Consider the following 13933-nt stretch of genomic DNA (forward strand, 5'->3'; position numbering starts at 1 on the left):
GTTTAAGATGAAAAGTTTCTCCACATTGAGGGACACCCAGAGAGGTTCACTGAGTTACATGGAGAAGAGAAGAGGGAGGGGGTAGTTAAAGGTGACTGGAATGAGATGCAGTGAGATCAAAAGAGGAGAGAGCAAGCTAGCCAGTAATCACTTCCTTATGTGCACTCCATAGTCTGGACCGCTCAGAGATGTTCACAGAGTTATAAAGGGAAGAGGAGAGGGAGGAAGTAGACAGAGGTGGCCAGGAGGATAAAAGAGGGAAATGAAAAGGAGAGAGACAAATCCAGCCAGTAACCAGTTCCTTAGGTGTTCACCATCTGGAACACACAGAGATTCACAGAGTTGGATAGAGAAGAGAAGGGGGAGGGAAGAGACAGAGGCCACCTGGTGGAGAAAAAGGAAAGTCCAAAGGAGGAGAGAGCGGTCAAGCCAGTAATCTTGCTCTCAGGTAAAATTGGGTAGTGAAGTTTGGGTTTTTAAATGTACAAAATTGACAACAAAAACCAAAAAGCAAAGTTTAAAACTCTAGAGTAGAGGTTGGATTTTCAAAAATACAATATTAAAGAAAAGAAGAAGAAGGAAAAAAGAAAAAACAAACAAACAAGAAAACCAAATAAAAGAAGAAAAAAAAAACGCCACAAGAATTATTTAAAAACACCAACAACAACCACACAAAGACTATATATGGTGTTTGCTTTAAAAAATAGAGTCTTTTCTTTTTGAAAAGTAATAGTAGGTTATAGGAATAAAAATTAGAGGAAAAATAGAAGACTTAACAATTTTAAAAAGTTAGAAAAAAAAAAAAGAAGAAAAAGAAAAGAAGAAAAAACAACCCCACAACAGCGTCAACAAAAAAAAAAACAACCAAAGGGAAAAAAAAAAAAAAAAAAGGAATGATTATAAAAATAGTAAAGATATATCTGGCCCTTTCTCTGGTGTTGTGGGCAGTGTGGGGTCACTTCCAAGGTGGTTCCCTCTGTTTAACTTCTTCTGTTTGCTGGTCTCTTCAGTGTCTGATTTCTGTCCTGACACGGGGGGGGGGGGGGTCGGGGGGGGGCGGTGGTAGACACTTCTTTTTTTTTTTAGGCTCACTTGTTCAGTCAAGCTTTGGGGAGGGTGGGATGCTGCAAACAAATAGCACTGTCGTGTGCACACAGGGTCTCAGCCCTGCTGGGCCTGTCCCTGCTCGTGGCCCACAAACCGCTCCGGCTCTACGATGCTCAGCTGGGAACCGTCTGAGGCTGGCCCTAGGCTGTGTGCACCTTCCTGGTCTAAGCCGCTCAGGTTCGGTGCTCAGGTAGCCCTCAGAGGCGGAGATTCAGTTGGGACTGTGTTTTGTGCCCTTCCCAGGTCTGAATAGCTAAGGAGATTGGCGAGCGTGGTCACTGAGAATTGTTGCCTTTCTTGTCTCTGCTGCTCAGTTTCCTGGGTGTACCACTGGCGCCCCTTGTGAGGCAGATGGTGACTGTCCAGCACCCCCAGAAGTCTTAGCAAAGAAGCCTGCTTGCAGTTTGATAGGTAAAGTCTCTCCGGGGCTGCGATTGTCCCTTTCCAGCCCTTAACAGCTCTGACTGCCTGTCCCTAGTGGGGGATGGTTTGTAGCCAGCTATTTCTGTTCCATCCTTTGTTCTGTGCACGGTCCTGGCAGTGTCTTTTGTTCGAGCTTTTCGCGTGGTAGCTATCCCACAGTCTGGTTTGCTAGCCCAAGTTAGTTCATTCTGGTTATGCATGGAGCGTTCCTGCCCGATTCTTACAAAGCACTACAGCCTGCACCTCCTGTGCCTCCCTGCCCTGCCCCTACTTGTTAGTGGTGGATGCAGGCATCTGTGCTACTTTTCCACTGGGGGAGTTACTGTTGGGCTTGTAATCTGTTGGTTTTAATTATTTATTTATGTTTCCTTCCCGTTATTTTGCCCTCTGTACTTCCAAGGCTTGCCACAGACTCGGCAGGGAGAGTGTTTCCTAGTGTTTGGAAACCTCTCTTCTTAAAATTCCCTTCCTGGGACAGGCTTCCCTTCCCAGGACGGAGCTCCCTCCCCACCTCCTTTGTCTCTTTTTTTCATCTTTTATATTTTTTCCTACCTGTTTTTGAAGACAATGATCTGCTTTTCTGGATGCCTGATGTCCTCTGCCAGCATTCAGAAGTTGTTTTGTGGAGTTTGCTCAGCGTTGAAATGTTCTTTTGAGGAATTTGTGAGGGAGAAAGTGGTCTCCCCGTCCGATTCCTCCACCATCTTAGGACCGCCCTCATATTCAATTCTTTAAGTGGATTTCAGAGTTTATTTCAGTTGAAGTATTTCAAATCCTAAAAGATGATGCTGGTAAAGTGCTGCACTCAATTTGCCAATAAGTCTGGAAAACTCAGCAGTGGCCACAGGACTGAAAAAGTCAGTTTTCATTCCAATTCCAAAGAAGGGCAATGACAAGAATGTCCAAACTACTACACAATTGCATTCATCCCACATGCTAGCAAGGTAATGCTCAAAGTCCTTGAAGCTAGGCTCCAACAATACACGAACTGAGACCATGCAACTGTATAAGTTGGATTTAGAAAAAGTATAGGAAACAGAGATCAAATTGCCAACATTTTTTGGATCAAAGAAAAAACAAGGAAATTCTAGAAAAACATCTACTTCTGCTTCATTGACTATGCCGATGCCTTTGACTGTGTGGATAACAGCAAATTGTGGAAAATACTTCAAGGAATTGTATTACCAGACCACCTCACCTGCCTCCTGAGAAACCTGTAATTAGGTCATGAAAAAACAGTTAGAATCAAATGTAGAATAACAGATTGTTTCAAAATTGGAAAAGGAGTATGTTAAGGCAGTATATGGTCAACCTGCTTATATAATTTCTATGCAGAGTACATCATGCTAAATGCTGGGTTGAATGATGCTGAAGCTGGAATAAAGACTGTTGGGAGAAATATCAATAACCTCATATATGCAGATGGCACCACTGTAATGGAAGAAAGCAAAGAGGAACTAAAGAGCCTCTTGATGAAGATGAAAGAAGAGAGGTAAAAAGCTAGCTTAAAATTCAACATTCAAAATCTGAGATCATGGCATCTGGCCCCATTACTTCATGGCAAATAGATGGAGAAAAATGGAAACAGGGAGAGTTTATTTTCTTGAGCTCCAAAATTAATGCAGATGGTGACTGCAGCCATGAAATGAAAAGACACTTGCTCCTTAGAAGAAAAGCTATGACAGACCTAGAGACACTATTTTACTGATAAAGGTCCATCTAGTCAAAAGTATGTTTTTTTCCAGTAGTCATGTACAGGTGTGAGAGTTGGACCATAAAGAGGGCTGAGTGCCAAAAAATTGATGCCTTTTAGCCATGGTGCTGGAGAATACTTTTGAGGGTCCCTTGGACTGCAAGGAGATGAAACGATTTCCTTTACAATTGGAGCCAATCGTAAAGGAAATCAGCCCTGGATATTCATAAGAAGGACTGATGCTGAAGCTGAAGCTCCTATACTTTGGCCACCTGATGTGAAAAGCCAACTCATTGGAAAAGACTCTCATGCTGGGAAAGACTGAAGACATGAGAAGGGGAAGACGGAGGATGAGATGGTCGTACGGAATCACTGTTTCAAAGGACATGAGTTTGAGCAAACTCTGGGAAATAGTGAAGGACAGGGAAGCCTGGCCTGCTGCAGTCCATGGGGTCACAAATAGTCAAACACAACTGAGCTCTGAACAGCAAAATAATCTTTATTAGATCCTTAGTAATGTCTGTGGCTTCACAATAATATAATAACTTCTGTGCCAGATTTAAGTAGAAGATGCAGCTATGGCATCAGTGAGAAAAAAGGGGATGGACTCTGTTCTAATTGAACACAAGTGTTTTTCTAGTTAAGACAACCACAGAACTTAGCACTGAAAAGGAAATAAGATTTCACTTGAGAGACAATAGAAAATAAGTTCTGTTCCCAGATGTGTAGACACATCTGTATCTACAGATGTTAGTATGGTAGTATGGTAGAAGTTAGTATGGTAACCTAGGGTAATTGCAAGAAAATAAGAACTGCTGGAATGAAGAGTGAGTCCAGGAGAGCAGAGACATGGGGTTAATGAATGAAGTAAATGTGACATCACAGAGTTGCTTCATGTCCAAAATATGCTGAAGTTATCCTAAGAGAAATGGTACAATTTCCTCAGGGACATAGCCTAATTTGTCTTTCTTTTAGAGATATTAATTCAATTCTGTAAAGAATGCTGAAAATGGTTTACAGTAAGATAGCATTCCAAATAAGCTTTATTTATGGAAGTACTTTTGAGGTAGAAGGGAAGCCGGAACCAAGTTGGTAGCATTGGCATATGAAAGAGGCTCATGAATGTGGAAAGTTTATTGATATTTTCACCTAAAGAATAAGAAGAAAAGGAATTATGCATCCAGGATACCACCCAAAGTTCAGACTTTGTGACTAAGAGGATGATGAGGCCACTTTCTAAAAGGGGAATCGATTCTAGCTGCAGTGGACTCAGGTCAGAGTTTGCAGCTTGAGGATAAGAGAATGTGCTCTGAGACAGAGTTTTGATCATGAGACATTTGACTTTCAATCCTGTGGGGTCTTAAATTTTCTGAGTCCAATTTCATAATAGAAAATTAGGTAACTGAATTCAAAAATCAAGGGAAAAAATGCAATGTGTCAAGATAATTTTTCTCAACATGGAAATTCTGAAGGAAATAGTAACCAATAAATATGGGGCTTCTGTTTGTGTCATCCCACATCACTGGGTTGGAAGACATTTTTCCCTGGGTCTCTCACTTTATACACTCACACACTGTCATTATTTTGGACTATTTTAACTAATATTAATAGAGATGATAGAGATAGAATCTTCTCTAGAAAAACTAGGTCAGTCAGCCTCATCAAGAACCTGAATTCCTTTCATGTGATACAGTGTACATGAATACAGATGTCACCTGACCCTTCTGCTGTCACCCTGTGGGAACTGGAGGTCAGATTGCTGCTTATGCAATGCTGACACCTTATTTTGTCATAACAATGTCCTGGATCTAAAACCAAAGAGTCTCCTGTCTTCTGCCATAATCCATGAAACTGAGGCATGCTAAATTTTTAGTTTGCAAATTGAATAAAATCTCAGGTTTCTTACAATTCTTCATGCACTGTTCTTTTTTTTTTTTTGCTTGTTTTTTTTTTTTTTTTTTTTTTTTTTTTTTTAATTGATCAAGAGAGTTTACTACAGAAACTAAGCAATACTCCACACTCAGATTTCTCCTTTCCAGGATACCAATCTTCATAAAATATTCACCCTTAAAGGACTGTGTTTTCATATCAGACCCTTTATCTAATCCTGATTCTTTGTTGGATTTCAAGATTGCAGAATGAGATTTAGTTTAAAAGGAAAATATAAACCTCTGCCATAAATAAAAAAAATAACTTTAGTAAATTAGAAACATTTTTATTTGAATAATTTCATAAAACATAATGTTCTCATTTGAAGCCATTTTCTCAGTAACATTGAAATTTTATCATGCAGAAAATGTTTTAATCCTATGAAATCAAAGGGAAATTTTGTTTGAAATGACAAAAAACCACAAAGGAAACAGAAAATGGAAGATATGTTAGGATAATGCATTTTTGCAATATTAGTTTAGATACGAGTAGGAAAATATTCAATCTAGAATTTGAATAAACAATTTTCAACAATATGCTCTTTGAAATTACCTATTTTCTATGATCATTCATTACTTGAAATGGTCAATGACACCTTCAGACTCTTGTAACGAACAGCAGAATCATTGTAGTTTAGCACCTTAGAGGTTTCCAACATCTTGGGAAAACAAAATTGTAAAGAACAGGTAATTAAGACCATAGAGTTTAATAGAGTGAGCTAGTGACTGCATAGAAATCAGACTTTAGTTATTATTAGTGTTTTACATCAGAAAACTCCTAGGCCTCTTTCTCAGATCCTTTACTTATATTTTTATGTATTTTAAGTATATTTTAAAATAAATGTTAAATGTATTTTTACACTAAACTCTTACTGTCATCTAAATTTTAAAACTGTCGTCTTGCTTTTCCAAAACCTATCTGCATCTTAAATTCTTATATTTGAGAAATAGGAAAAATATTATCAGGCTCAAAGACCCTTATCATTTTTTCCTCGTTTAGTCTTCTAATCTAATAAATAATTCTAGAAAAAGAGAAAGTGTTTTATAATTTGAGGAGTCCAATATTCTTGTTTTGTACACAGTGTGGCCCAGACATGTAAAAGTTGGTTGCCTATAAATAGTTCAGAAGAATCTGTTATTGTCTGAGCCTAGACTCCAGTCTTCTTACTAGACAGCAAGCTCTCCAGTGGGGACTGGTTACTTGAGTGCTTGATGGCTCTGTCTTTGTCTCAGTTTTCTGATCTCAAATATTGCTTACAAGCCTCATGTTGACTACATTAAGGTTTAATTCTTGAAAATATAAAACAGTACAAAGATGAATTATCTGGATTGTATTGATGATATCTTTAAAAACTTACTGGCAATAATGAGAAGATTGGGTCCCTCATTCAGAAAAAGGGTCATGAAAGAAAAATTTTTTTTAACTTTTCTTTCTTTTTTATTTTTTTAAATTATGAAAGTATGTGATACCTGTGATTTGAAAAATATAGAGCAAAGTTACATATTAGTTCCTCTATGAATAGATGAAACTGAAAGTATTAGTTGCTCAGTTGTGTCTGCTCTTTGTGATCCCATGACAATAGACTTCCAGACTCCTCTGTTCACGGAATTCTCCAGTCAAGAATACAGGAGTTGGTTGCCATTCTCTTCTCCAGGGGATTTTCACAACCCAGGGATTGAACCAGTGTTTCCTACCTTTATCATCTGAGCCACCATGGAAGCCCAATTTCAATATATATTACAATTATTTATTGTTCAGTCACTAAGCAGTGTCTGACTCTTTGTGATCCGTGGACTGCAACATGTCAGTCTTTATTGTCCTTCACCAACTCTTGGAGTTTTCTCAAACTCATGTTCATTAGTCTGATGATGCCATCCAACTATCTTGTCCTCTGTGGCCTCCTTCAGTCTTTCCCAGCATCAGGGTATTTTCAAAGGAGTTTGCTCTGCACACCAGGTAGTCAAAGCATTGGAGCTTCAGTTTCAGCATCAGTCCTTCAAATAAATATTCAGGGTTTATTTCCTTTGGATTGACTGATTTGATCTCTTTGGAGTCCAAAGGACTTTAAAGAGTCTTCTCCAGCACCAGAGTTGGAAAGAATCAATTCTGTACTCAGACGTCTTTGTGGTCCAACTCTCACCATCATACATAGCTACTTGAAAAACCATAGTTGACTATATAGATCTTTGTCAGTAAAGTGATGCCTCTGCTTTTTAATTTGCTGTCTAGGTTTTTTGTTTGTTTGTTTGCCAAGGAGCAAGCTTCTTTTGATTTCATGGCTGCAGTCACCATCCTCAGTGATTTTGGAGCCCAAGAAAATAAAATTTTTCACTGTTTCCACTTTTACCCCATCTACTTGCCATCAAATAATAGAACTGGATGCCATGATGTTAAATTTTGATGTTGAGCTTAAGTTAGTTTTTACTCTTCACTTTCACCTTCATCAAGAGGCTCCTTGCTTTCTGCCATTAGGGTGGTATCATCTGCATATATAAATTACTGATATTTATTGGCAATCTTGATTCCAGCCTGTGATTTATCCATCTTGGCATTTTGCATGATGTACTCTGCATATAAGTTAAATAAGCAAGGTGACAATATACAGCTTTGGTGTACTCCTTTCCCATGTTTGAACCAGTCTTTTTTTCCATGTCCAGTTCTAAGTGTTGCTTCTTGACCTACATACTGGAATCTCAGAAGGCAGATAAGGTGGTCTGGTATTCCAAATAGGAATTTCAAGAATTTTCCACAGTTTGTTGTGATCCACACAAAGGGCTTAGCATCGTCAATGATGCAATAGACATTTTTTTTTTTTTTCAAACTAGTTTGCTTTTTCTACGATCCAATGGATGTTTGAAATTTGATATCTTGTTCCTGTGCCTGTTCTAAACCCAGAAGCCCTTATACAATTGGAAGTTCTCAGTTCACGTACTGTCAGAGCCTAGCTTGAAGGATTTTGAGCATTACCTTGCTAGCAGGTGAAATGAATGCAATTGTGTGGTAGTTTGGACATTTTTTGGCATAGCCTATCTTTGGGATTGGAATGAAAATTGACCTTTTCCAGTCCTGTGACCACTGCTGAGTTTTCCAAATTTGCTGGCATATTGAGTGTAGCTTTTAACTCCATCATCTTTTGGGATTTGAAATAGCTCAGGCCGAATTCCATCACCACACCAGTCTTGTTCATAGTGACCCTTCCTTAGTCCCACTTGACTTCACACTATGGGATGTCTGGCTCTAGGTGAGTGACCACACTATCATGGTAATACAGGTAATTAGACCTCTTTTGTACAGTTCTTATATGTATTATTGCCATCTCTTCTTAATATTTTCTGCTTGTCTTAGGTCCTTAGAATTTCTTTCCTTTATTGTGCCCATCTTTGCATGAAATGTTCCCTTGGTATATCTAATTTTCTCAAAGAGATCTTTAGTCTTTTGCATCTATTTTTTTTTTTTCTATTTCTTTGTATTGTTCCCTTAAGAAGCTTTCTTATCTTTCCTTGATATTCTTTGGAATTGTGCATTCAGATGGGTATATCTTTTGCTTTCCCCTTTGCCTTTCACGTCTCTTCTTTTCTCAGCTATTTGTAAGGCCTCCTCAGACAACCATTTCGCTTTGTTGCATTTCTTTTTCTTGGCATGGTTTTAGTCATGGCCTCCTGTACTATGTTATGAACCTCCATCCACAGTTCTTCAGTCACTCTGTCTATCAGATCTAGTTATTTCTTAAGTAGATAAATTAAGGTTTTTATTTGGACTTGAAAATATGAAACTCTCAAAAATCAATAGAATTAAAATATAGCAAAGCAGAAAAATGTAGTAGACTCAAAAATCACTTCGAACCAATTCAACATAATTAAGATTTATAGAGTTTTCAGACAACAGCAGGATACAAATTCTATTAAAGTTCCCATAGACTATAAGCCAGGAGAGAATAGAATATACCCAAAGATATAAAAGAAGGTATAAAAGTCTCATGGTCTAAAGGTATTGAAATCACACAGAGTCTGTTCTCTTGTCACTGTGGAATTATGTCAGAAATCAATATCAAAAGATATTTGGAAAATTTGAAAATGGCCCAAGTATTTTCAAGTGTCATGCATCAAGACAGATCTTTGACTTAGCTGTTGAAAGCCTCAATAAAGTTAAGACACTGGGAAAAAAAAAAAAAGGAAAGAAAAACACACAGAGGGTGATTGAAAGCATTTAAATAAGAAATTAATAGCAAAGTGAGAAACTAATAGCAAAGACACTTTAAAAATCTCATATATGTGGAAATTATATATCCACTTTTAAATGATGGGTGTATCTAAGAAAACATAGCAAGGTAGATTGGAAAATATTTGTAACAGAGTAAAACTGAAAAGACAATGTATCAGAATTTGTTGCATGCAGCTGAAGTTGCTCAGTATTACTAAATACAATACCGAATGTTAAACAGGTTTGAAAACAAATAATAGACACTAGCATTAAATTTTGTGAAATTTGAACAAAATTTATACTTTAGTTAATAGTACTGTATCATATGTTAATTTCATTTTTACAGCATAATATTTTCTTCATATCTTATAATTATTAGAAGTTTGAAGAATCATTCAAAAAAAATAGAAATAAGATTTCTAGGCTTTTAGCAGTAGGACTAGATGTCAGAAAAAAATGGAATTATATCAAAATTTTGAGTGATAAACTAGATAAACTAGAAATATAGCATTGATTCCATGCTTAGTCAAATGAATGGAACCAAAATGTCATCAATTTGTTAGCTAAGCAAAAATTAACAAATTTTATAACATGTATTATGCATACTGTACACAAACACACACACATATATGACTATATATAAATACACACACACACTTATATAAGCTTTTCTACTGCACTTGTTTAAGGTTTGAAGAAGAATAACCAAAAAAAAAAAAAGATGGAGAAACTGGAAATAGTAAATGAAATGAAATAGAAACACTCTAATATGAAATAGGAAAGGTGAAAAAAGCTAGATAAATTAAAAGGTCATTATGTAGGTCAGTTGTTTTTAAACATGGCTGCTGTTAAAACACATCTGAAGCTTTGGAGAAAAAAATAATACCTGGATATTTGTATTTTTAAAAAATTTCCAAGATAATTCTAATGTGCATCTGTATTTTAAAAAGTAGTTACACGTCTTTCCATTAAATTGAAATTTTAGAAATATAGAATTCTATGCTTTTCATTGACCAATCAGGATACAATGGCACTAAAATGAATATTACATAATCACAATAGTAAAAGATATTATCAGTTTTCACAATCAATTGCTAGATGAAAAATAAAAGACAGTTATACCTGCAAGCCACAATTAAAACATGGTTAACCTAACAATATAAAATAATTACATACAATTTGGAGGAGGGGTTAAGTAGAGTGATGTGGTAAGTGGAAGTGTATCCGTGCACATGCTTTCATCCACCCAGTCAGTCTATGTCTTTTGGTTGGTGCATTTAATCCATATATATTTAAGGTAATTATTGATTTGTATGATCCTATTACATTTTCTTAATTGTGTTGAGTTTAATTTTTGTAAATCTTTTCCTTGTCTCTGTTTCCTTCTTTGAGTAGTTCCTTCAGCATTTGTCATAAAGCTGCTTTGGTGGTGCTGGATTCTCTTAACTTTTGCTTATCTGTAAAGTCTGTGATTTCTCCATCAAACCTGAATGAGAGTTTTGCAAGGTACAGTACTCTAGATTTTAGGTTCTTCCATTTTATCACTTTGAGTATAAATATATCATGCCATTCTCTTCGAACTTGTAGAACTTCTGTTGAAAATTCAGCTTATAACCTTTTGGGAGTTTCTTTGTATGTTATTTGTCATTTTTCTTTTGTTGTTTTAAATATTTTGTCTTTGTCTTTAATTTTTGTCAGCTTGATTACTGTGTTTATCTTGGTGTGCTCCCCCTTGGTTTTTTCCTGGGACTTTCTGTGCTTCCTGGACTTGGTTGATTGTTTCCTCTCCCATGTTAGGGAAACTTTCAGCTATTATCTCTTCAAATGTTTTCTCAGGTCCTTTCTTGAATTAGTTGGTTAATGTGTGCCCAATTAGTGTCTCAGTCTTAAATATACCACTGTTTTTCCTCTAATTCCTAATTGTCTTTTGGGGGAAATACTTTGAAGCTATAAATTCCTTCTTACTCCTCTAATGTTCACTCACTGATTTTTGTATTGATTGCTGACTCTTGATGAGTCAGCAATGAGTCAATAATATATATATATATATATATTATATTATTATTAATAATATAGGTAGATACTGAATGTTCTTTCTTTAAATAATCCTGGATCAACTGGATATCTACCCAGGAGAAAACTGATATATCTTATCTCAGACTATATTCAAATATCAATTCCATAGATATAGATCAAAATGGGAAAATAAACAACAAGGCATTAATTAATAAGGAAACATTGGAAGTTGTTTCCCTTGTACTGAGTTAAGAAAGTATTTATTTTAAAAAGACCTTAGAAACATAAGGGGGGAAATAGGTCAATCAGACTCCTTGAATTAAGGCCTTCTGTTAACTGTCATCACAATAAGGCTTAGAATTGTAAAATATTGCAGTGTAAGTTCAAAGTGAAAGTGTTGATCTCTCCGTTGTGTCTGACTCTGCAAACCCATGGACTGTATAGCCCACCAGGTTCTTCTGTCATTGGGATTCTCCAGGCAAATATACGTAAGTGGGCTGCCATTCCCTTCTCTAGGGGATCTTCCTGACCCAAGGATCAAACTTGGGTCTCCTCCATTGCAGGCAGATTCTTTACCATCTGAGCCACCCTTAGATGGTAAGTTCAAAGTAAGGGCTGCTCAATTTTACATTTGACTTCTACAAATCAGAGAATGATAGACGATCTGATAAATCAAAGGACAAAACAATTTGAGCACCCCCTTGACCAAAGAGGGTGAGCAAATAACCCAAATCATTTGAGGGATCCTCAGTTTAGTAGACATCAGATGGATATTAAAACCACAAAGTGATATCACTATATATCCATTCGAATGTCTAAATGAGGGACCCTGGCCTGATCATGTATTGATTGGTGAAGCAACTAGAACTGTTGCATACTGCTGCTAGGAGTGTAAATTGTCACAGATATTTTGAGAAAATACTTAACAGTTTCTACTAAAGCTGAAAATCTGTATCTTTTAGCTGCATACCTAACAGAACTGCTATAAAAACATGTATGTACAAAAATGTTTGTAGTAGCTCAACTCATATTGGCTAAAAACTAGGAAAAATTCAAATGTGTCATGACAGTAGAGTGGACAAACTGGAATAAGCATACAGTTGACTATTCTGTAGAAACAATAATATTCAGTCTACTTCTGTATTAGGCAATATTAATAAATCTCACAAACATCATCAGCAGGATGTTTAAGTCACACAGCCAGAGTCCCTTTACTGCGTTTTTCCATTTATGCTGCTGCTGCTGCTAAGTCACTTCAGTCGTGTCCGACTCTGTGTGACCCCATAGAGGGCAGCCCACCAGGCTCTGCCGTCCCTGGGACTCTCCAAGTGAGAACACTGGAGTGGGTTGCCATTTCCTTCTCCAATGCATGAAAGTGAAAAGTGAAAGTGAAGTCGCTCAGTCGTGTCCGACTCTTCGCGACCCCATGGACTTCAGCCTACCAGACTCCGGCATCCATGGGATTTTCCAGGCAAGAGTACTGGAGTGGGGTGCCATCATAATGAGTACCAAAAGAAGCAAATCTGATTCATGAAAACAGCAGAATCACGGTGACCTGAAGAAATGGAGGGAAGCAGGTATCAGGAGAATTTCTAGGGTGCTAAAATCTATTCTTTATCTGGTTACATGGGCATATTTACCTTGTGAAAACTCAGAGACAAGCATTTATCATGTATGTACTTTATGGTGTTTGTTTTGTACTTTGGTAAAATATAATAAGTCCCCTACATATAAACAACTTCTGTTCCATGAGTGTGTTTGTAAATCCAGTTTGTTCATAGGTCCTAGAAAGCTAACCTATGTACCCAAGTAACACAACTGACTATATAGTACTATACAGTAACAGGTTTTTAATACTTTTCACATAAATAATATATTAGAAAATATGAAAATAAAGCAAACATTTTTAATCCTGCAGTACAGTACCTTGAAAAGTACTGTAGTATCAGTTATATCACCACTGCTTATATGTTTGCTTCTGAACATCTTGAGCTTGGAATAATGATACTGAATTACTGTACTCTATACAGTGCTATACAGTAAAGTACAGAAAAGCACAACCACTTATAGAGGATGCATGTATGTGACACCTGATCTAACTTATGTGATTATACAGGTGAACACATGTTCACATCTTTGAAAGTTCTCAACTTGAAGGTTTGTATGCAGGGGACTTAATGTAATACTTTAACATTATAAACAATTCCTCAAAGTATTGTCCTGATCCCTTCCAAAGAGAATAGTGACCCCATGAGGGATTTACTTATCAATCTTACTTAAATTTACTTATCAGTCTTCAGGGACTGAGAATTTTTTTACCTTTCCCAACTTTTTTTTAGTATCTCCTTTCGAATATTCTCTTGGATTCTACTTAGTGTTTTACTAAAGAATTATCATATTTTTCTTTTATGCCATTCAGCAAAATCCTATCTCTTCTCCTCATAGTCATAGTCAGGCACCAGGTCTAGTTTACCTAACCTGTTCCAATTGAGAAATTATTCTCAAGGATTCCCTTTTCTGCTTTCCTTTCTCTTCTATTTCAAACCCAGTGTCATTATACTCCAC

Source organism: Budorcas taxicolor, chromosome 4, assembly GCF_023091745.1.
Source record: "Budorcas taxicolor isolate Tak-1 chromosome 4, Takin1.1, whole genome shotgun sequence".
Taxonomy (NCBI): Eukaryota; Metazoa; Chordata; class Mammalia; order Artiodactyla; family Bovidae; genus Budorcas; species Budorcas taxicolor.